Raw genomic sequence first — 25646 nt, forward strand, 5'->3', positions numbered from 1 at the left:
CCATTCCGGTGTAGTTACCTTATTTACTATGCCTGCTATGTTCCAAGAGACAAGGGACAGTAAAGGAGTTTCTTGTTGTTGCAGTGGCTGGCCCTTTTCAACATTATTTACAAATACTTCGCTTTCTGCCATTATTGTTTCTCCATCCGTCAATATAATCTTACTCCCTTTCGCCTCTCTAGTTCTGATCGAGCCCTCTATATCTATCTTTGGCTCTCCAGATACAAAGGTTTGGGAATCCCTGGGACCTATTATCTGTTTGCCTATTATCTGCTTGCTCAAGTGTGTAGTTGTCTTGTTTTCTACCCTTCCATTCTTTTGAATCATCTGCCTTTTGGGAGAGACTGGTTCACGGCTTGTGAGTCAATCGCATTCGTTTAAATCGGATAAAGCCGAGAAACAATTTTCCAAATTTAGCCCCCAGTCACAGATGGGGCCACCCCTAGCCCTTCTATTTCCCACTACTGGCCACTTAGTCCTTAGTATGCTTGGCTTTGCCACAAGTCCTCTTCTGCTATAAAAGAAGTCCAACGTAAGTGGAATTATTTCTGCCGTTCTACGTTGTGGAGGGAAAATATTAAGAAGAATGTCTGGTAATACATCAGGGCCCTTGAAGTTTAGTACCACACAATCTCCTGCGAATTTCTTGGCTTTAATCCCTATCCACTTTACCCTTCTTGCTGTTAGCAAATCTTCTGTCAACTTTTCTTTGCCCCAGGGAGATATGTGCATATTATTACTTAACCACTGCAATGCTTTATTTAATAGGGAATCTGGAGTCTCGATCTGGCCTATTTTCAGTGGTGGCACGTTGGCAAGTACTAGGATCAGGGGTGAGGCTTCCACTATTAACTCCACAGGGCTTGTTTCTGTATTAAAATCAGAAATTATAGCATTCCCTTGGGTTGTCGGAGGGTCTACAGCTATAGGGTTGTTGAGATCATTACTAGGTCTAGTTCTAGTTGACTGAATAGGGACTGGTATCTCTTCTACTCTCCCAGGAATATTCCCCCCTGATATGTTTTCCTTCGCTTGTTTTTCATCAAGTTTACTTATGATCAAATTCGGTATTTCCCCCACGTTATCATTTGTAATTTTTAAAAGTGTCTCCAGTTTGTTAACTTTATCAGAAAGATGGTCTATTTTAGATAGGAGAGGTTTAATTAACCGAGATATCTTAGATTCTAACATGCCCATAAATTTATTCGATATCATATCATCCCATCCTGTACTGCCATTCCCTTCCTCCCTTATTCCTTCTGTGACACTTTTATTTTTAATTTTAGGGGGGGTTGCTGGTGTTTTCCTACTAGACCGCAGTCCTGGTCTTTTAGGGGGAACCTTGGTAGACCCTTTTGCTGCTCTTGGTGCGGGGACTGGCGTTGGTGGGGTGATGCTCTCTTCACCTATCTCTAAATCATTGCAGGACGTATTTATCTCATCCCCCAATAATAGGTCGGTATTTGTATCTAGTTTGGGGCGATAGATGCCGTAGAAACATTTAGCACTGAGCAATCATTATTATCAACAGTATGTAAATCTATTACATTCATTGCATCAGAGTCCGATTGAGTCAAGCCTAACGTTTCTCTTTGTGCACATGGTGGAGAGTCGCTGAGCCCCAGGGAAGACCTCCGTTCGCTATTTATTTTTGCCACCACCTGGACTAAATAATTGTCCATGGTGTTGGCAGGGGTGATGGGAGTTTTCTGTCTCGACATGTGGGAGCCAGACAATCCTAATACAATAAGGCTAGATTGTGAGATATTACCATAAGATATTAAGCCTTAAGTCTTTGGGCAGTCAATAACAGCGGGACGAAATAGCAAGTAACTCACAGTACTGATGTTATTAGAGTCCTGGTCCAGTCCAGTCGTGGCCAGTCTTGGACTGACTTAGACTGTCCGCCCTTTGTCCGGGCTTCGTCCGGGCGTCCCGCGACGCGGAGAGTGCTGGCAATTTCTAGCGCCTCCGGGCGCTGTGACCCCGCTGATGGCTTCCGGGTCGCAGGGCAGGCTGGGAAATGTAGTCTCCCTCCACTCTGCGGCCGCGAGGTAGACTACAGCGGCGGCGGGAGGGAGACCAGTGCACAGCCGGGGGAACAAGAGTGCAGGCGGACACAGCAATGCAGGTAGGATTTTCCTCTCGAGTGTAGGCAAAGCACCCGCTCCACCGAGAGTGCTGGCAATTTCTAGCGCCTCCGGGCGCGGTGACCCCGCTGATGGCTTCCGGGTCGCAGGGCAGGCTGGGAAATGTAGTCTCCCTCCGCTCTGCGGCCGCGAGGTAGACTACAGCGGCGGCGGGAGGGAGACCAGTGCACAGCCGGGGGAACAAGAGTGCAGGCGGACACAGCAATGCAGGTAGGATTTTCCTCTCGAGTGTAGGCAGAGCACACGCTCCACTGAGAGTGCTGGCAATTTCTAGCGCCTCCGGGCGCGGTGACCCCGCTGATGGCTTCCGGGTCGCAGGGCAGGCTGGGAAATGTAGTCTCCCTCCGCTCTGCGGCCGCGAGGTAGACTACAGCGGCGGCGGGAGGGAGACCAGTGCAGAGCCGGGGGAACAAGGTGCAGGCGGACACAGCAATGCAGGTAGGATTTTCCTCTCGAGTGTAGGCAGAGCACACGCTCCACTGAGAGTGCTGGCAATTTCTAGCGCCTCCGGGCGCGGTGACCCCGCTGATGGCTTCCGGGTCGCAGGGCAGGCTGGGAAATGTAGTCTCCCTCCGCTCTGCGGCCGCGAGGTAGACTACAGCGGCGGCGGGAGGGAGACCAGTGCAGAGCCGGGGGAACAAGGTGCAGGCGGACACAGCAATGCAGGTAGGATTTTCCTCTCGAGTGTAGGCAGAGCACACGCTCCACTGAGAGTGCTGGCAATTTCTAGCGCCTCCGGGCGCGGTGACCCCGCTGATGGCTTCCGGGTCGCAGGGCAGGCTGGGAAATGTAGTCTCCCTCCGCTCTGCGGCCGCGAGGTAGACTACAGCGGCGGCGGGAGGGAGACCAGTGCACAGCCGGAGGAACAAGAGTGCAGGCGGACACAGCAATGCAGGTAGGATGCAGGTAGGATTTTGCTCTCGAGTGTAGGCAGAGCTTACTATAACAGTGACATGCAGACATGGATCAAAAACGGTTACAAAGATGACACAGGTGCCACAATAAAGCATAACAGGCTTTGGGAACAGGTAGTTCTTTTACAGAACTACGAAAGACTCACCTGATACACGCATTGAGTCATCGACGTGATGGCGTTCACTGATGCAGGGAATTCATTGGCTAACACAGCCACAGCGGAAGCGGTTCACACGGCTTCCGTAGCCACTAAAAAGCGTTCAGAAAAACACATGGATGGGGAACCCATGCTAGCGGTAAAAGCCGCATTGAAAGGCGATTATTCAGCATTACCTCTCAACTATCCACTTACATACATAATTGACGCAAATTCCGTTCCATTTGCTCGAATCCCTGGAGTGGGGGATAGGGTAATTCCAAACACGAACAGGAGAATCTTCTTACTACAAGAAGCACATATGGGGTTGGGTCTGAGGCACCCAGAAATCCTGAAATTTTTGATGGACCTACAATCGGAGTACTGGTGGCCGGGAATGAGCGTAGATATCTAGTATTTTGCAAAGAATTGCAAGGACTGCAACAGAGATCGCAAGTTTTGAACCAGTCCATCCTGTAGCCCAGATACCACTATTAGAGAGCATCAGGCTATCTATATCGCAGAAATCAAGTCGGAGAAATGCGTCCCCATAATAATTAAGACAGAATTCACTTAAAATGTAGACCATCACACACGGCTGACGCCAGAACTGGTATAAATGATTTGCGAGTCTTTATCGGCACATATGCAATTGGCATGCTACATTCTGATCAGGGTCTCGCGTTTAGCTCTCGAGCTTACAAAGAGGCCATGAACAGTATGGGCATCGCATTGCGGTATTCTAGTCCCTTCCATCCTGAGGGAAATGCGGTTGTGGAAAGAAAAAAACCGGGACATAATGCAATCTATAACGGCGAGGGTATTAGGTTCAGGTGATGGGTGGGTCAAACATTTAACAAGCGTCCAACGTAGTCTTAATAATCTGCCAAGAAACTCTCTAAAAGGTCTCACTCCATACGAACTATTGTTCGGAACTAGAATGCATATTCATGACATAGATAGTCATACTTCAGTGGTAGAAGAGAAAAGCTTTGATATCAAAGATCGCGTGGCTGTTTTACAGGATCTAAATGAAAAAAGAAAAAACCTGAGTAACATAAAGTTGAAACAACAGTCGACATCCACTGAAGAAAAACCACCTGTCCCAGCAAGACCTGTCTGGATTCCAAAGATTGGGGATCTGGTCAGAGAAAAGATCGCGGTAAAGAAGGAATTTGGACCTTCTTACAGAAAAGCAGTACCTGTCTTAACTATCAACGGAACAAGGTCGGTAGTACTACCGACCCTTGCTGGTAAAAAGGAGAACCGAGTTGTATCCATCGACCTGGTAAAACCACAATCTTGTGGCCAATAATAAGTAGCAGGCCAAGTGGACTCCCAAGAAATAGCAGAATACCAAAGTTTGCTACAATCCAAGAGGCTCATGCTGAGAGACTTATCAAAATTGAAAAATCTGCAATGAATAAAAAAGGAGTATGCGAAAATGCCAGGGAACTTGTGCCTCTTGAAACCCAAATAATAACAGTTCATCAAGAAACACCAATCTACAATGATGTAGCTTCAGACTATTCTAATGAAACAAAGAAAAATGCAAAAGCAAATGAAAATCCAGAAGCAATTCCAACAATTGACAGAACTTCATCAGCCTACTTCATCAACTTCGACAATTTCTCTGAAGACCCAAGCGAACATGAAGAAACGCCTCCAACACAGAGTTTTAAAAACAAAGTAATTGAACTTTTCCACCAAATGAAAAAGGAATGGCTCATCATGGTTATATATTTGGGAAGATTCATTGAAGGAAAATATAGTACAATGGACACAGCAAGTCAGAACATCAACTTGGTCCTAAAGCCACACACATCTTCTCACATCAAGAAAAGAGAACTGTCATCAGTGAACATCACAGCCATTCCAATACCCCGTGGGGTAGCATGGGACAGAACTGATTATGACATTTTGGGCCCGGTCGAGCTTTTAAAGTATCCCCACCAGCTCAAGATTTCATTAAGTGACTTTGTAACACCTAGTACCTTCTCTGATGACTGGGACTTTGAAAACATTATTAATATGATGTCGGATTTAGTAATGTCAGCGAAATTTACAGAACAAGATTACTTGCAGGGTTCGTCCAATTATGAAGAGCTTTACTGCTACAACCATTATGGTGATCACTATTTACATAAAAGTGCTCAGCCTAGAAATGTTTTAACTTTTAACCAGTGGGAACACTGTCCTACTCCATCAAAAGGCAGTTCAAAAAAGTTTTCTGATAAATTCCAATACTTCTCAGGACTTAATAATAGTGACCCAAGATCGTTTTATTTTAAATTATCAAATAGAACAGGAATGAAAACAATGTTGACAAATACTAAATTGATCTATTCAGAAAATTGTTATGACAAAATGTCTACATTAGGTTTCAATATTTGGAAAAACACCATTGAAACAAAAACAATCTGGGGTTCCAAAGATTGGCAAGTACAAGGCCTAGAATCACTTTTTAGGGCCTGCATGATCCCAGAACAAATTATTTTCTTGAATGACACAATTCAACAAACTACTTGTCTTGGCCTTGCTAAGATAAAAGACATGAACACACCGTCTATTCCAAAACCCATGCCTGATAGTGATAGCACTACGTTTCTAATATTTTAAACCAAAACAGAACACATGCTGATTGGAAAAAATGGTTGATCTGGCCAACAGACTCGAATAACTGTCAAGATAGATTCCTGAACAAAACACAGGGGTTCAAAATGACCAGACCAGACCCTAGATATTCCCAGAGACAACATCCAGGGATAGTTACAACATACAGTGTAGGGAAACTATGCCTTGACTGGCTACAAAAAATCCACACTGGCTGAAATTAAGCAACACTTGACTTTACTTAAAGATGGTGCTGACTTGCGTGATTTCATAATGGGACCACGCAAACAGCGTCAAAAACGTTTCATAGCGGCCGGTATGTATGCTGCATACAACGAAGCATGGAACGTAATGCAAATTGAAACTGCTGAGAAAATACGAGAAATTGATGTATTAATTTGGAAAAATCACTTTCTGTTGTGGACAATGGGTTAATGACTCTGTCTTCCAGAATATATTCACTGGACAGTATTGTATCATCTGTCTTTGATATAATGGAGCAGGACTTACTAATGCTACAACATGGTCAGTCTCAGTTACGTTCTATTGTAGAGCTTGGATGGACGTTGCCTAATCTGCGTTCAGGTTACGTACTATGGCGTTTAATCAACACAACGTCATTAATCGGTCTCTTTAACCTTACTGATAAACAAATCAGTTTGGCACAAAAAGGAGCAGATTATACAATCCTGAGCATTGAAAAACTCGAGAGATTACCATTGACAATGTCAGAAAGACCTGTCATTGAATGGATAATACATGGAACGATTACAATTACAATAACAACTTTCCAGTTTAATTACTGTCAAGAGTATATACCAGCAGGCCAGTATGAAAGGTTGGGTAAGGAATACATCAAATTAACCTGGGATTTACCTTATACACACAGATGTTACAGTGAAGGAAACAGAGAGGTATTTCTTAGTGGTGAAAATTGTAAAAAATCACTAAGCGGTACACTTCTGTGTCAAGGAATTAATTTGCATGGAGCCTGTGAAGGGTCTTCAAATAACCATTCATGTCACTTGCATGGCACGCCTGCAAAACAGATAGAACCATTCTTCAGACCAGTTTCGAATGGTAGCTACATTTTAATAAGTGACCACAGCTGTTGTGGCATGCTGCCAGGAAAAGCCTATCTGACAACTGTAACTTCCAGGGCCATTTGCTCTATGCAAGTATTGTATCCCCACAGCAATCCAGATATGGGGGATGAGTTATGGCCTCGGTTGAATATCTCTTCTATTTGAATTGATACTTTAAGCAGAATGAAGTCTATTCTTTTACAAACAACTGTGCCTCTAACGTCATCAAAAGAAACATATGAATTGCAAGTTGCAAGGACAACAGCAGAGATACATACCCTTTTATCAGCAAATTGCCCCGTACATTTCATAGAAGTGTTAGGCCAAATCTTAAACATGTCTGATACCAGAGGCATCGCACATGTATTTAAGACAATTTTTTCGGGACTGTTAACACCATTTGAAACTGTTCTGGGCATCTTTCCGAATTTTGTCTATTCTGTCTTTGGCGGCCTACCCTTGATCTTGGGACTCGTAGCAGGAACTTTATTTTTGCTTCTTCTGCACCGATATGGCAAGCCAATCCACAGGCAAGACTCTAGCAACGATGGAAGAAACAATCCTAGCAATACAATACCAAGACCGTATCACTAAGGTCCTCGGATTGGCCCGGCTAAAAGATCTAAGTACAACTTAGTTTCTTTCATTCAGACCGATCTGGAAAGATTGCATCATACCTGTGCTTCGATGTCTGCTATGCGGAGAAGAATGTGTGTTGGACATCTGTCTTACACTACAATCAGCAGTACCAATGGATATCGATACTTTGCTAGGTCCGGTAACGACTCATGCATCGTGTTGTCCGCAGCGGCTACAGAATCTGATGACCGCATTCGTTGAGTATCAGTGGGTCGAGAGCTGTCCTGCAGGTAGCCCCGTAACAGACTTTCCCTCTCCCCTACAGGACTGGGCTGGCCCCTTTAATAACTGTTTGAGCTACGATGAGGCCAGCTCCGCCCCTGTGACACAGCGTCACATGCACCTATCAGGACCGGCCTCGCCAGAGAGAAAGGCGGATGCGGAAGACGCCAGTTTGTTCGTGTCCAGTGACTCTAGGAAGATGGACAAAGGAAGAAGTGCAGCAGAAAAGGACCCGGAGGAAGAGACAAGACGGAGCGGTATCCACGTCAAGGTCCCGGGAGCTGAAGCGGTCTCGCCGAGTGAAGATCCGGAGGTCGGGAGGAGCCACGGCAAGCCGGAGAAGGAGGACGCCGTTGCAGAGCAAGGAGAACGGGAGCGAAAGGACGGCCAGGAGAAGCCAGGAGGCCACCGGTATCGCTCATCGCCCAGCCACGCACAGGAGGACGCGTGGCTAAGCCAGGTGCGTGAACGTTTGCGTGCCTTGCTGTGGTTTAAGCGGGGAGGGACCGGGTAGGAGGGAGGCGAGGACTAGGTTGCCGTCTCTTCTGCACTTCACTTTTGGGCCAAATGTCATCTTGGTGGTGGAAGCTGTGAGACACAAACGTACTCCCTCACAACCCCTTCCCATATCACTTGATGCTAAGTGCTGTGCACTAACAGCCACGTTTGTTTCTTTTATTTTACGGTGGGCGAGCTGAAGGAGTACCCCAGAAGATCAAGAAGGAGGTGCACTGTGACAAACAAAGCTCCCTGGAATAACCACTGTGCTTCTTTGTATTAAACGAAATACCTGCTCTCTGTTGTGAATAAACAACACTGACCCTAACATTTAGTCTTGGCTCCGTCCCTCCTTGTAACCAAAGGTTACATTGAGACTTTACCACTACGAGTATGTCGAGGTGAGGTAAGAGAGGAAAGCAGCAACGAATAGGTACAGCCTTCTGTGAGCATTGCTGATCCAACCATCGATTATAGCACTCACACAGAAAACTGCACAGTTGCAGCATTTTCATACTTGGTCGAACTTTCACCTGATGTGGTAGACCTATTTTTTGCGAATATGTCTGAAACAATGATCTCTCAATCCAACAAGAATAACTCATAAGAAAAACAATGAGCACACAGCGTTCCCTGAACTCTGAATTCGGCCTTCAGTTTTTGATAAACAAAGCTACAGAAAATATTTGGAACTTTTCCCCTGAAAGCGAAACTATTTTAGCCCATATTTCCAAAATATAAATTTTTTTTGGCACATGGTACTCTGCTTAAAGTAGAACTATTCTTAGAGAACAGAGCTTCTATTTTAGGATACTACAGACAATATTTTACCTCAGCCTCTAGCACATATAACAGAAATTTGTATAAATGTGTGAGGAAATGGTCTCAACCTTCTTTTCTGTATTTAGAGCCATTTCATGTGTAATTTTTGCAATTCGTTCAGCTGATATATATATATGCATTTCTCTGAATGATAACACTGATTGAAAAGCGTACAGTACAAATACTCATTTCCGTGTATTTACCGTATACCATTTCAAATGCGAAATATGTATTTTGGGGTGGGTCGGAAAAAACACATGCACCTTTGAATGTTTAATATTGCTTAGTTTTAGTAATGATGGACATCAATTCGTGGAGTGGGTGTCGTGTTCCTATCTAGGACCCTAATTCGATATTCCCAATTTATGCCCTTGTGAGGTTATAATCAATAATGTCCTGACAACGGCATAAGAATCAGATTCATATTCAGTAATAGATCATGCAATCCAAAGCACAGCATGGCTACTCCCATCGACTCCTAGAAAGCACACCACGTTCTTTAAACAAACCAAGCCTCCAGCAGCACGGGAAAACCCCCCTTGCTTTTGTTTTGATTTGAACAAGAACTCCTGAAGTCCTGCAAGAACTGCTAGTTCTTGGTGACGTCTTATGTCCAACCTTACGTCAAACCCGGCACCTTTCAGGTATAAAATACCAACAGTTGCCTTAAGCAAACACACAGTGGTTTGGAGCAGAGCGGCCATCTACTTGCCCGAGAGCCCAGCTGATGCGAGTGCCCACAGAAGCCGCCCCTCCTGTATGACGCACTGAGAGAGACGCTGTCTTTTTCTCCAGCCGAGAAAATCTAGCTCCGGTGTTTCCAGCCTACCCCTGTGGGTTGCTGGGATATCGAGTCCTGAGGAAAGAGATACCAGACCTCCCACATTCTAATACCAAGGTACGGAGCTGACTAAACCCTTAAGAGAATTCTTAATGCAGATTCTTGGCAAAATTATCTAAACCAACTTAACTTAACATCGCTACTTACTTGTCCCTTCCCGCGTATTAGGCTTAGGTCAGGTACACCGGGGTAGGCTTAGTTAGAAGCACCAGTTGAGTACGTTAGTCAATGCATTTATGTATGTATATATTTTATCCATTTTAAAGTATCATATGACTAAGAAACCGTATTAATGCTTATACAGTATTATTTCCTAATTCTACTTTTACTGTACGCACTTTACTTTACTTTAAGTATTGCAATTGTGGCAATTCATTTCTCTTGCATGAGAAGGAAGACTGCTCAATAAATAACACTTTTTTATTGAAAACGCCCGTCTCTCCATTTCTCTGCATTCTGGTGAAACTAAGTATGCACTGCTGACTGAGTGAAATATCTGCCTATTGTTTTCACACGACTCTAGAGATATACTCTTATTCTGAGGGAGCAAAGTTGTCATGTTTATGCGGTTGTCGAAAACTGAATGCCTTCTTGTCTAAGCCAGGGAAGGTTATACATCCCTCCTTATTCGAGAAAGTTTCCAGTGGCCTCTAAGCTAGCTGGCGCAAACCTAAATTAAGTTTAACATAGTCAGTAGAGACCTAGATGACCTCAGACCTACATCTACACTGATGTTTATGTTATTCCAATGCGCAGAGCCTATTGGGAAAATAGGAACTACACTACAAGTCGACTGCTGAAATAGGTGGGTAGGGTAGTAGTTGAAAATGAAAGCCGGAACGAATAATCAGGGCGACCCCCCCCCCCCCCTCGCTTTACCAAGAGGCCGATCTGCCCGTAGAGCATAATACGAGGGCTGCAAGTAAGTTGGGCAGGGAATCCTGGCATAACCAGATTTCCTGATGGCCGTCATATGCTGGTGGTCATTGACGTTTTCTCATAATATCCTGATGTTGAAATTCTGAAGTCCACCACGGCCAGCCAGACCATTCCGTAGTTTGAGAAAATCATAGCGACTCATGTATTGTTTAAGGAGCTGCGCACGGATAATGGCCCTCCGTTCTCAAGCCAAGAATTAGCCCAGTATCTCCATCTGGAGGATTCCGTCACCAAAAATTCACACCATTATGGCCTCTAGCCAACGGAGAGGAAGAGCGCTTCATGCTTAATCTGAACGGGGCCATCAGGATTGCGGTGCCGAAAAGACAGAAGATGGATTGTGCCCTTTATGGATCCTAAGAGAATTTCAGATAACCCCTCACTCCACCACCCAAGTGAGTCCCATGTCCTTGTGTGTGAACTGGCCAGTGGGAGATGTGATTCCGCATCCTGAAGTTGTGTCGGCCTACCACAAGCAGATGGCAAAAAAAATACAGAAGCGAAAGCTGAGGAATGAACAAGCATCCCGGAGGCATGGAGTGAGACTGAGCTACTTAAAGGTAGGGGATGCTGTCATGGTGAGGAATTGATACACAGGGGAACATTTAGTCTGCCTTTTGAACTTGAGCCCTGGACAATCCAGAAAGTGCAGGGGACCAGGATCACTGTGGTGAGCGATGAAGCGACCATCACCAGGAATATATACCCTTTTTCAAGGCCTACCGGAGTCCTGGCAGCAGTCAACGGGGGGAGAGGGGGGGTTTATGATCCTGACTGATCCAGAACTAGTGTGCGATGATGAACCCGATGAGGGTAGAAGATGAGACAATCTCGAGTCTCCTAGGCTGTCGTTTTCTGGAAGGTGAGTTACCAGTCCGATGGAGGAGTTATCACGTGAGGCAGCTGAGAGAGAGCTGTTGCCCAGCCCAGAAGAATCTCAGGGGCCCGAGGATGGTGCATTGGGCTGTGTGTAGCACCAACCTCTGACACCATTTCCTACCAAGATCTCTGGCCTCCTCGCACCGAGTGCTCCGTGGGCTGCTGTTAGTGAAATTGCTCGAGGTCTTCTCGTAACTCCGGTGCCTCTGGCCCTTGGGTGCACTTGAGGGTCAACTTTGTTTTTCTTGGGCTCCCCTGGTTGCTCGAGGCTTGCCCTGATTTCCCTTGCTTTGGTAATTCTCCTGGACCTTGTTGGTCCAAACTGTAGCCTTCTTTGACCTTCTGTGTGGGTTGCCGTTGCCAAGGCTTGTTGGTTCTCCCACCGGACACCGACCCCTTAGCACTCAACATCCTTTGTGGGACAGCTCGTATCCGGCTGCTGGTTGTCCTCAACATCTCCTAGTCCCTGTGGCTGCAGATTCAAGAACCTCCTCAACGCACCTGTAGCACCCAACATCGGTGGGCATTTGTCTACTGAGCCCCTGGTCACTCCTGAGTGACCCAGACTCTGTCCCTTCTGCTTCTAGGTACCCTTTGACAAGAATACACCTTTGGATTCCAATGCACACTTTTCTTCATTCCAGCAGCGGCTCTACTTCGAAGTCCCCCATTGAGATCGACAGCGGATTCCGATGCCACTTCAGACCTATGCCCCCGGCTTCCCTGGGATAGGTAACTCTGGTACTATGGTATTTATGGGTGGGGTGGCTCTTGAACCTCCTAACTTCCATGGGGGTTCTTTGAAGTCCATTGGGAAGGTCCCACAAACTTTAAAACTTCAACCGCGACTTCCCCATAGAAGTGTACGGAGCATGCCGTCGTGTTCCCACACTCCATCTGTCCTCTCTGGGCTCCCTACTTACTCACCTTGGGTGGTTCCTTGTGGTCCCAGCGATTCTACATCCTCTAGACACTGTCTTGACTCGGGTCGTGGTTCTTATACCACTTTTTTAGTATATGGTCTGGTGTCCCCCTGGAGCCCACTGTGATTCTGTGCTATTTATCATTGTTTCTGTGCTACATTATTGTGTGCTTTGTGAGTATCTTCATGTGGAAGATACTGTGCCATGCTAAAGAGTGTTATATTAATAAATACACATTTTTATAACTACTGTATGTTTCTCCTTTCATTCAACCAATACTATAGGGTTGCATTATGGTAAAACAAGCTGCTTAACAATCCTTCAAGACTAAGCCGGAAAGCTTCTCTCCACAGCTGCCACTTGGATCGCTTTCTAAGGTTATCTTAGACCTCTTAAATCACCATAAGGGTTGTTTGAACTGGTGCAAGGTGCCCACTTTAATTAGTGGACAGCATATACCAGGTCATCTTCTCAGACAGAGCATGGGAGAGAAGCTGCGCCCACTCTCCTCCCATATTTTTCATTGGCTTGTGTCCTTGTCTTTCGTAAATGCTGCCTTCGGATTCGTTAATAGGCTGGTTAGTCCCTCCTTAGTATGGCCTTGACTTCATTTGTACCTTCTAATGGTGAATGGCCCCTTTACTTCAGTTGTTACACAGGACCTGGTATTTAGTCAGTTTGCACTATTTACTTTATTGAGTTTCTCTTGCTGCCGGCCGGACATGCGCGGCTTCAGCTGAAACCACTTGTTTTTTTAAGCAGCACGGTTTCCCCTGTAACACGGGAGTGCGCTTTCAATCACTTTAACCCGGCATAATCTGGTGTCTGTGTCAATGCCCCAAGAAAAATAGATTTAGAAATGATAAGCAAAATAATCTAGGTAGCACATACGCCTGTACTAATGGGCTGAAGATAACAACAGCACATGTCATGTTATGTTATGTTATGTTACATTATGTTAAGGAAATTTGTATAGCCCGACTGTTACCCTAGTGTCCTGGCGTTGGCTACAATCCTACCACATGAGAGACTATGATGAACAATTAGTAAAAAAGACATGTTTTTATGGCCTTTCTTTAGTCCAATAGGTCCGAACTATTCCTCAGGTGGAAAGGAAGGTTATTCCACGCCTTGGCCGCACAGACACTGAGACTTTTACCTTCCCACCTGGCTTTTTTTGTAGGTGGTACTATCACCAATTTGGCTCCTAAAGAGCGCAAATGTCTGTTGGGCACATACCACTGGAACTCCCGCTTCAAATTGTCAGGTCCTGTGCCTTGAAGGGTCTTAAAAAGCATGCAGAGTGATTCAAACAGCACTTTTTTCTTGATAGGTAGCCAGTGGAGTCTAGGGATTTTACTGGCGACAGATGCAAATTTGGGTAAATCCGAGAGCAGTCTACCGACGAGTTCTCCAAAGTTGGAGTTTATGCAAAAAGTGCTCCTGAATGTTAAGATATAAACTGTTGCAGTAGTCCAGCCTTGACGTGATTGGAGATGTAATAACCAACGCTGACGGTCCCTAGCCAAGAGAGGCAGTATTTTCTTGCAAGACCTTAGGTCGTATGACGTGACAGAAGCTACTGCATTGACCTGGGGCCCAAAGTTGAGTCTGCCATCTATTAAAACTCCCTGGTTTTTTACTTTCTTAATGGGAGTTGGGAGAGGACCAATAGAGTCTGGCCACCAACCAGGGTTCCAGAAACTGGAGTCATTTCCAAACAAGAAAACCTCAGTCATGCTTGAGTTGAGTTTAAAACAACTTTGGGACAAGCACTTCCCCACTGCTTCCAGGCAAACTTGGAACCGTCTATATACTCCCAACTCCTGCCCGGGCAGCAGTGACACCACTATTTGTGTGTCGTTGGCGTAAGATGTAAGGCAGAAACCAAAGGAGTTAGTAAGAGGGGGCAGGGATGACACATACACCGGTTGCATTTCCGCAACTGGTCAATCAACAGATCGTGATGAACCGTATCTAAGTCTGCAGACAGGTCCAGCTTAATCAAGGCGGCCTTGCCACCCCAGTCTAGGGCTGTCCTGATCTCATCTGTTGATTTTATAATTGCGAACTCTGTGCTATGACGCTGTCTAAAGCCATATTAGGTGTGATCCAAAGCTTGGGTGTCACGCAGATGAATACTCAGTTGGGCATTCATTATTTTCTCTACCATTTTTGCAGGAAAAGGGAGACGTGAAATTGGCCGGAAATTATTTGGATCCTTAGGGCCCAGATTTGGCTTTTTAAGAAGAGGTAATCTTGACGCATTCATCCAGGGTCTAGGGAAGTGCCCCTCTGAGAACAATGCATTGAACACAGAAGTGAGTGTCTATGTAATAGGTTCAGAGGACAATTTTAACACCGCAACCGGACACAGGTCGTAAGGGGATCCTGATTTAGTGGTCATAAGCAGATTATAGGTGTCCAGTGAGGATAGCAAAGCAAATGTGCCAAAAATGGGGTGTACGTCAGACACTCACTTATGACCCTCATTTGGTCCATTGTATCTCTGTTACATGTCATCTGTACTGCAACCACCTGATAGGTTGTTTTCAAAAGCCTGTTGTATTAACAACAACACCAACACAACCAATACCACCACCACCACCAATACTACCACCATCAATACCACCACCTCCACCAATAGTACTACCACCAATACCACCACCACCACCAATACTACTCCATTAATACCACCACCTCCACCAATACCATCACCACCAATACCACCACCACTGCCAATACCACTACCACCACCAATACCACCACCACCACCACCAATACCACCACCACCAATACTACCACCACCAATACCACCACCTCCACCAATACCACCACCACAATACACCACCACCAATACCACCACCAATACTGCCACCACTGCCAATACAACCACCACCACCAATACCACCACCAACACCACCACCAATACCACCACCACCAATACCACCACCACCACCTTCACCAATACCACCACTACCAATACCACCACCACCACCAATACCACCACCAATATCACAACCATCAATGGGGAATTGTCAAAAATTCCGCGATCCGCTGCTTTGCGGAGTTTTTTGCTTGTTCATGCTTTTACAGTGCGTGTCCGTGTGATATTTCTCTCTGAGCACGCAAACAGCATTCATCAACAGGAAAAAAGCATCGCGAACGGGCGGAACAAGCAATTCAGCGTGTTTGCGGAACTTTTGCATGCTTGCGTAGATTTTTTACCGTTTCGCAGAGCTTTGCGTGGCGTGACTACGCAAATTCTGCCCACCCTAACCACCACTCATACCACCTCCACCAATTCTACCACCACCACTAATACCACCACCACCAATATCACCACCAATACTGCTACAAAAGGAAAGGGATGGTTGGGTGACAATTGCGCAGAGTTGTGATACAGTCAGTTCAATATATTCGTTTGCTCTAAGGAGAAGGTAATGGCCACCCAATACCAAAAATCTAGACTAAGTCTACATCATTATACACAAAAAAGGGGATATATCCTGAGCATGTTCCACAATGATTAAATGTAGTTCTTAATAAGTGTAGACACAGATAATCTTCTTTGTCTTCTTTATTTCTTTATAATGCTTCAAAACAGTCCTAGCCGCCAACACGTGTTTCGTCTCTTTGTGGTGTAAGCCACAGACTTCCTCAGGGCAAATATCGCACAACAATCCAAAGTATAAGGTAATGGCAAATATCCAATATTAAAAGAGTATTCATTTATGGCATTCCAAAAGTACTATTAACATCCTGATCAGCGAGACAGTAGTGAAGTCTATCCACCATCTCCTGTTAATCATATATCCATCTGGTCACCGTAGTATGGAAGAAATATGCTCTGAGTATACTCCTGTGGACAGCGTCTATCATTTAATCATTGTGGAACATGTCCAAGATATACCACCAATACCACCACTACCAATACCACCACTACCAATACCACCACCACTGATACCACCACCACCACCGATACCACCACCCCCAAAATCACCACCACCACCACCACCAATACCACCACTGCCAATACCACCACCACTGACACCACCACCACCACTAATACCACCACCCCCAATACCACCACCACCAATACCACCACCGCCAATCCCAATACCACCACCACCAATACCAATACCACCACCACCAATACCATCAACACCACCAATACCACCACTAATACTTCCTCTGATATTTACAATCTAACAAACGGTTGAGAAGGCCCTTTATTGCAATGCAGTAGGTCTCGCATTTGTGAGAGTTTAAGCTATTAGTATTGTAAATGACAATGCCTTTTATTTATATTTTAAAACCCAAAACATAAATAAAAGGCATTGTCATTTACAATAGCTCAAACTTGCATGAATGCAAGACCTAATGCATTGCAAATGCTTGTTAATATTGCAACAATGACATTAAATACGTTATAAGCCAGGTCTATTGAATTTCGACATGCATTCCCTCTGAGAGTAACTGGTGTCATCACTTTGACGTTTTTTACAAAACCTCATTCTTCTGTGTCTATAAATGACATACTCCTGTAACCCCTTCTTAATTTGTAAAGGAAAGACTGCTGCCAGGAGCCTGCTTAGAAGCCCGACGCCAGTGCAAGCAAACACTGGAACACCCAATACCAAGGCTGCTGTCCTTAAATCCACCTCATGTGTCCTTAACACATTGCGTGCTCATGACGAGCTCAGCTCGTCATGAGGCACAGTGGTGCTGTGCTCATGACGAACTGAGCTCATCATGACTGCCACGGCACTCCCACACAGGGATAATTCCCCTGCTGCGCTGAGCGTGGCGTGGTCTGGTCGAGCTCAGCTCGTCATGAGCACAGCGCCAACGTGCAGAGCTGCCCTCCTCCCCCCAGCACCGCGGGGGAATTAGCCCTGCGGCGAAGGGGTTATTTCACCACCAGACAATCCCTGCCTCTTATATCCCTCCTACAGGTCCCCGCTTTCTCCTTTTGCTACGTTTTTTTAAATTTCTAACTCTCCATCATCTTAATTTGTGTGTTTTTTTCGTGATTCGGAAAAATAAGTGCAGGAGCCCCCCACCCGCTCAAATTAAGCACTGCTTGTAATAGTGAGATGAATCCACGGCATCAGTCCCAAATAGTGTGGCATCTTCTTTAGTCAGCTTTACAGTGCACAAATAAACCCTCTTTAATGTAGCACACAGAAAGCATGACAAATCTTCCATTCACGGTGGAGTGACAGAATTAAACAAATCATTTGTCTAAATAAACTAATGCTTACAGCACTGTCACGTGACAGTTTATGTGATTGCAGAGATCAGATTTCAAACTAGTGGAATATCATTTCCATTGTCAATAGTCTTTAGCCAAAGGTGATATTGTATCTCCTGTTCATATTGGTGACATAGATTCATTGCTTCCAGCCGAATTACACCTGACCGCAAGTAACTTTTTTTATTATTTAGATTACTTTTGCCGAATCACACTCCGTATAACATTTCATTGTCAGTGTCTGCATGTGTGACCTCTGGGCCGTTGATAAGATTATCAGAAATGTTCCAGTCCAGACATGTGTTTGTGGCTGCTTTCTCTGGTGGTCACATTGTGTTTTTAGCGCGTTTCACGTCAAATTGCTTTTTCTGTTGAATATCACAAAAAGTTTTATTCAACAAAGTACTTCTAAGGTGTTATGATTCTCCAGCGTATTCCAGTGCTGCATACGCCAATTGAACTTTTACCGTGCTGACTGAAGGAGGGTTTGACTGCCTCTGTGGGAAGGACTCCTGCTGCACCTCGCGGAACCCGCTTCGCGGGTCCCCCTTCGCCTCTGTCTGCCCATCCAAGGGTTGGCCTCTGCAGGGTGAGTGCGCGAGCGACAGGGCTGCGAGCGCGGGGACCGGGACTCAGTTTCCCAGGAGTCCCGGCAACCCCGAGGCCAAGTCACCTGGCCCGCTCTCCCTGACCGCCCCGCCCTGCAATCCCATCTCCCCTATCAACGCCCATAAGTAGTGACGAGCCCCGCTGCGCGGGAGCGCCCGGGGCTAAGCCCGGGCAAAGGGCAGGCCCTCTGTGGCCCTCAGAGGCCAGAGGAGGCCGGGCTGGGCTACTGACCCTGGTTGATTGTATCTATCTATCCTACTTGCGTTTTGCACCTCAAGGGCATACGGGTTATGTCCACTCGTAAAACTAGAAGCATGGCCGTTGCTAGTGCTAAAAAACTTACTGGGACCTTGGACGATTTTATTACTCGCACACACGCATTAATTGACGAGGGAATTACACTAATGGACAGGAGAGTATCACAAGACCTGGCCATGGCCAAGCGCTCATCATTGGGTCTTATTGCACAGGCCCAAACACCTACTACCGTTTGTCGTCCAGAAACCCAGGTTCTAGTACATAGCCACGGTGATATTGGGGCCATGGATGTTTCTAATACTAACATTGACACCGATCAGGACTTGGAGGCTTCACCTAACCTTAATATTCTAACTCTGAGTGGAATACAACCGCAAGAGTCAAACACCTGTGATTCTACTGACGTTAACACTGAGAGGGGTAGGACTGAAGGGGCTATTCCTAAGCAGAAACAGAAGGGTAACAAACAAACCACCTTCAAACGAAAGAAGGGTCTGATATACCCCAACCCCAACCCCCCTAACCGTGAGAAGCTGTTAGATGTTCCATCTAGCTTAACAGGGGGGTCACTTTCAAATAAGGTTGGTTTACCCCTAAATTTACCAGATGACACCTTAATTGATCAAAGCCTGGAGGAAATTTTACAGTTTAGTGTAGACGCTGGTAATCCTCCTCCTATAGTGCCATCACAGGAGGAGGTTGGTTTAACTATTAACAACTCTGTGATTTTCAATATGTTGAAATCACTGTTAGAACCTATAGAGGTAAGACTACGCTGTCTTGAAACTGTCCTTAAAAACATACATAAGGACATAAGTGCGCCCAGTTTCTCCTTAAACAATAAAACTGTCCAGATCTCTAATCAGTCTAAATCACTAAAACACCAGGCGATCCCTAATAAAACATTGGAGACTTATAAAGGGGTGCCAAAGAATAGTAGTAATAATCCAATTCAGACTATCCCTAACAATAAGCCCCCTACAGCAGAGGGAACTAAGAAAACTGATTCTGTCCATATACCCTCCAAAAACAATTCAAATTTAACTCCTCAGGCTACTTCTAGGGAGGTTCCATCTCAACCGGTAATCCCTGAAGCACTTGATAAAGTTAAATGTAAGGCCCGAAAAAATATCCATCTGCCCCCTGATGCCTGTCCCTATGTTGTTATACTTACCGGGGTCACTGAAATACCTGCAACTGAACAAGAGTCGTACCAGACTCTAAAAAATAAAGTATGCCATTGGTTAGCCAACAACTATCCCCTCCCGCCAAACATTCCCTGTAATATATTGATGATAGAGAGAGCCCCATGGGTAGGAAACAATAGGAAAAACCTTCCAGGGGATTGTGTAGTGGTCACCTTCGAGAATACTGAGGTCGTAGAATTTATTTGCAGTAGAAGGGCCCCGAGATACCAGGCGAGCACAGTAACTGCTAGACCTCTGTCATATTTCTACCTCTCACAAAACCAAGCCGACAATCGATGGAGTTGGCTCAAGGGTCCTCACGATCGCAAACCCAGACAGAGACCCAATTTTTCCTGGGTGCCACAAACCCCTGGCTGGGAGGAGGAATGGGATGGGGGATGGAACCTGGTTGGGAATAGAGGAGGCAGACCACCCCAAGGCGGCCCTTTCTTTGGCTCGCATCCCTCTCAACTATATCATTATCCCCAACAGCGTATTGGACCTGCCAATGCTTTGTACTTCCCAATGGCGAATCGTTTTGAATGCCTCTCAAATACAGATTGGGTGGACTGACATATGCAGGGCCCTCCAAAGGGAAGGGGACCCCAGACCAGTTTAATTTCCCCTTGTAAGGAAGTGGCAACAGCGGTCTTGACTATGGATAAACCTTTCTCTATTCCCTCTGATAGCTCGTTGGTGGTGAAGAGCCGGAGTACACCATCTTTTCTCCCAGCTGCACCTCTGCCGCTTTGTAAATTTCTTACTTGGAATGTGGCGGGTCTAAATGCAAAGGCGTTGGACCCCATATGGCAAGAGTTTGTAAAACAATACGACATAGTGGGTTTGCAAGAAACCTGGGATACCACAACTAATTTTGCACTAGATGGCTTTTGTAGTTTTTTTACCCCCGCAGTTTCTAGTGCAAGAGGAAGAGCAAAAGGAGGCCTACTTACACTGTGTTCCTTGGAGCTGGTAGGGGCATTCAAACAAATAGAATCTGCACCCGCAAACACGCTAGTCGTGGAGTGGACCTTACCTGGCTCCCAAACTTTTTTAGTAGTTAATTTCTATAATTCCAGGGAGTCTTCATCTGTTAATGAACATCTGACTTCCTTACCACAATTTTTGTCAGCCTATAGAAACAACTGCACCTCCCCCCCAGAGATGATTGTTCTGGGTGATTTTAATATTCATCCCTGTGAGGGCGATTGCCTCAATGATAGTTATGGGGGCTCACCGACGGAAGCCATTCCCCACTTTGTGCATTCAATCGAGGGTGAATGTCTTGAGTCTCTCCTGGCGACTTTAAATTTATTTGAATTTGCTCAAAGTGAGAACGATCCCAGAGCCCCAACCTTTGTGGGGAAAGACGCTAACACCATTATAGATTTTATTTTTGTTTCATCTGGGGTACTAGCTAAGGCACGCGAGTACATGGTGGTCACTGCAAGTTTCAGTGATCACAATCCTGTTCTCCTGATGTTGGACCTAGACTGTTTCCGGACCCATAATCGAACAGATGTGGCAGCGCCAAGGGACCTGATAGTTAAAGACCAGGGAAGGCGCCTAAAATGGGAACAGATAGTCCCTGAACAATTTTTTCATTTACTTGCCCAAGAGTCAGAGGCTGATATGGCAGTATGTCTGGACCCAACTGCTCGAGGCCCGGATGTACTAGTCGCATATGAGGAGATATGCGGAAGGATTGCTAAGAATTTGGAGTCAAGGTCTACCGGGCAAAGGATCAAGAATCCCCAGAAATGGTTCAATAAAGAATGCTCGCAGAAACATAGTGCTCTGATGAAAGCTCTAAAACAAAAACCTAGGGACAGGATTTTAGTGGCCAATCTAAGGAAGGATTATAAAACTGCAGTTCTTAAACACAAATCTGGAATTAAGGAGGAAGCCTGGGAGAGCCTTTTATCTACGGACGTATTGAGAGACAGCAAAAAGTTTTGGGCCATTGTGAACCAGCCCTTCTTCTCCAATGACGGGAAGACCGACATGGACTGTGTGATAGAAGATGGCAAATGGGTAGCCCACTTCGAAAAGATCTATGAATCCACAGCATCTGGTCTAACTGATTACGTCCATAAACCCTCCAACCTGGTTATGGAATTTAGTAGTTTGGAGGTTGAAAGGGCGATCAGAGACACAAGTAAACACAAAGCCCCGGACCCTGACGGGGTCCCTGCAGATCTCTACATCCAATACCCTCAATTTTGGTCGAAGATTTTAACAAATGTTTTTAACGCAATACCCTCAGCTGGTTTTCCTTCCTCTTGGTCCACCTCTATTATTGTGCCCATATTCAAGAAAGGGAACAGGGGGGACCCGGCTTGCTACAGGCCAATCTCCCTGTTTGACTCTGCCGTTAAGATCTTGGGCAGAGTCATCCTGCAGAGGCTCGAGGATTGGCTTGGAGAGAGCAGGATCCTCTCGGAGTTACAGTATGGTTTCAGAGCACATAGAGGGACTATGGACCAATGTCTTAACCTTCACCTAATTATCAGCAAGTACACCGTGGTGAAGGGGGGACTCCTTTATTTGGGTTTTATGGACTTATCATCTGCTTTTGATTTGGTCAATCGTTCAAAACTGTGGATTACTTTGCGCAACATGGGTTTGGACACAATTTTGGCTAATTTTCTGCACGACCTCCATTTAAATTTATTTGCATTTGTTAGGGTGAACAGGGATGGAAGGTGCACAGCGAAGTTTAAGTCCGGGAGAGGTGTCAGACAAGGTTGCATTCTGGCACCTCTCCTTTTCACACTGTACATCAACTCCTTGGGCAATTCATTGAATTCAGTCACCCCAGACATTCCGCGTATGGGGGGGGGGTACCTATTCCGGTCCTCCTATACGCGGACGATGCCGTCCTTTTAGCTCGGACTGGCACAGGCCTTCAAAAACTTTTAGATCATTTTGGCCTCTTTATGGAAGCACTCGATCTTAAGATTAACTCGACCAAATCTCATGTTATGGTTACTGGTTCACGGAAAAAACACACGAAGATCAGGTCTTTTAGCTGTAATAGTTCACCAATTTCCAGGGTCCCTTTCTTTTGTTATTTGGGTGTCACCTTCGATGAGAAAGGAACATGGGGTGCACAAATGAGATCAAAACAGAATTGAGTTACTAGATCCACTACAGCCCTCCTGCACTTTTCTAAAAAACTGGGCTCAAGACCCATGGAAGCTATGACCCGTATCTATAAAGCTAAATGTTTGGCAATTGCCTCTTACGGGGCTGCCATATGGGGCTATGTCTCATGCCCAGGTATTCAGATTGCAGAAAATAATTTTTTACGAGCCTGATTATCACTCCCTAAATCTTCTCCTATACATACAATTCATAATGAATTAGGCTTGGGCCATGTTACTGACCTCTTAAAAATGGCCCCAGTGATATACTGGGTTAAAACCTGGACAAACGAGGAAATCAGTCTGAATCATTGTATCCTCAAAGATTGTATGTCTCTGGACAAAGCCAATAACATCCCGTGGCTGGCGTATGTTAGAGCGGCATGCGCGAGGCTAGGGCGCCCAGAAATGTACTCTCTGCCACACAATTTAAAAAAAGAGGATGTAAAGAGGGTCAAGCTGCACTTTCAAAACCTGTTGGAGTCTGAAAGGGAAACGGTTGAATTAGGTAAACCAATGGTACGTTCACTTTTCCAACTTTCCTCAACCTTAGCCATGGAACCTTATCTGAAATATGTTACTAAGCCTTACCATCGCTTTTTACTTATAAGGTTCAGGTTTAATCTAATACACCTTGTGCTCGGCTCACAATCAAAGTGGGGCTTACCAGAAAACGTACCCCCCTGTACCTGCGATTGTTTCTCTATACAGGACACCCTTCACTTAGTTATGCTGTGTGAACATTACCTGGCGGCTCGCAAAAAATTCCTGGTACCTATTCTGAAAGATTTGAACTTTGTCCAGGTGCGGCCAGCATTATTATATCTACAGATGCTGAATTCGGTACAGACAACATATGGGGTAGCTTGTTTTCTGGCAGCAGCTGCCAGACAAAACAAATTAAGAACTGCTGCTATTCCTAACAACCAAATCTGACATTTGTACAATTTTGTTGGACACCATTTAACTCTGCTGATACAGACACCCATTTTTTAACAAAATTTTTTTTGTGTGTTTTTATGAAGGTGTAGTAATGTCTTTTTCATACATGTTTAAATGAATTTTAAACCTGCTTTGTATACTATGTCTTGCTTTTATGGTTTTAAATAACCGAATAAAGTTTCTTTGACTGACTGACTGACAGTGCTGCATAAACATGTTTTTTAGTTTGATGACTGTCTGCTGTGCAGAATAATCAACTTCATCCCCTTCTCTGGTTTTGTTTCCCCAAACATTTGGAAAGATTCATATTGTTTAATATCACCTATGATTCACAAAGGTTAACATTTCATTCACTCCTGAGTTACTAATCTTGATTGAATAACGTGATTCTCTGTTTTGCCCATCTTTCTAATTCACTTCTGCAATCCTGTCGACCCACAAAAACATCATCACTAAATCAAAACTAAATACGTCGTTTCAGTGTCCTTTCAACTGTTGTAACATGCATTCAATACAAACCGTGCATACAAATATTGGCAGATGAGGGGGCCACATTGCCCCCATGGCAGTGTCAGCCTCATGAACATAATATACATTTTGAAAATGAAAATGATTGTGTTATTCATTTGTGACCAAGGAGCTAAATAAACTATTTTCAACAGCGCGTACACTTTCTAAACATGGTGCATAAAGATTTTAACATAAAAAATGATGTCATACATTACGCCCCATAACTGGTAAATTGCAGTGATTTGAGGTTTTGGTTCATGACCATAGCATCTCTTTAGGAGAAGTTTCTAGAGGACTATATACTTAGAAACAAAGTGAAGGTTCACTTGTATATCACAAACTGATGCTACACCTGTGTGAGTTTTCTATTATCGCCTAAAGGCACATCACAAAACAGTGAGCATGCACCTAATACAAGTCGCATCTATTGTTTTTTACAGTGCTTGTTAGTAACATCAGATCAATCAATCAATCTGGAGTTTATAAAGCGCGCTACTCACCCATGAGGGTCTCTAAGCACTGGGGTGGGAGGTGCAGCTCCGGATTAGTGGAAGAGCCAGGTCTGGAGGCTCTTCCTGAAGGTGTGCAGAGTGGGGGAGCGTCTGATATGGACTGGGAGCTCGTTCCTGGTCTTGAGGCTCTTCCTGAAGGTGTGCAGAGTGGGGGAGCGTCTGATATGGACTGGGAGCTCGTTCCTGGTCTTGAGGCTCTTCCTGAAGGTGTGCAGAGTGGGGGAGCGTCTGATATGGACTGGGAGCTCGTTCCAGGTCTTGAGGCTCTTCCTGAAGTGGTGCAGAGTGGGGGAGCGTCTGATATGGACTGGGAGCTCGTTCCAGGTCTTGAGGCTCTTCCTGAAGATGGGCAGAGTGGGGGAGCGTCTGATGCTGACTGGGAGCTCGTTCCAGGTCTTGAGGCTCTTCCTGAAGGGGTGCAGAGTGAGGGAGTGTCTGATGTTGATTGGGAGCTCGTTCCAGGTCTTGAGGCTCTTCCTGAAGGGGTGCAGAGTGAGGGAGTGTCTGATGTTGATTGGGAGCTAGTTCCAGGTCTTGAGGCTCTTCCTGAAGGTGTGCAGAGT

Source organism: Lissotriton vulgaris, chromosome 2_1 (assembly GCF_964263255.1).
Source record: "Lissotriton vulgaris chromosome 2_1, aLisVul1.2, whole genome shotgun sequence".
In the NCBI taxonomy this organism is placed as follows: Eukaryota; Metazoa; Chordata; class Amphibia; order Caudata; family Salamandridae; genus Lissotriton; species Lissotriton vulgaris.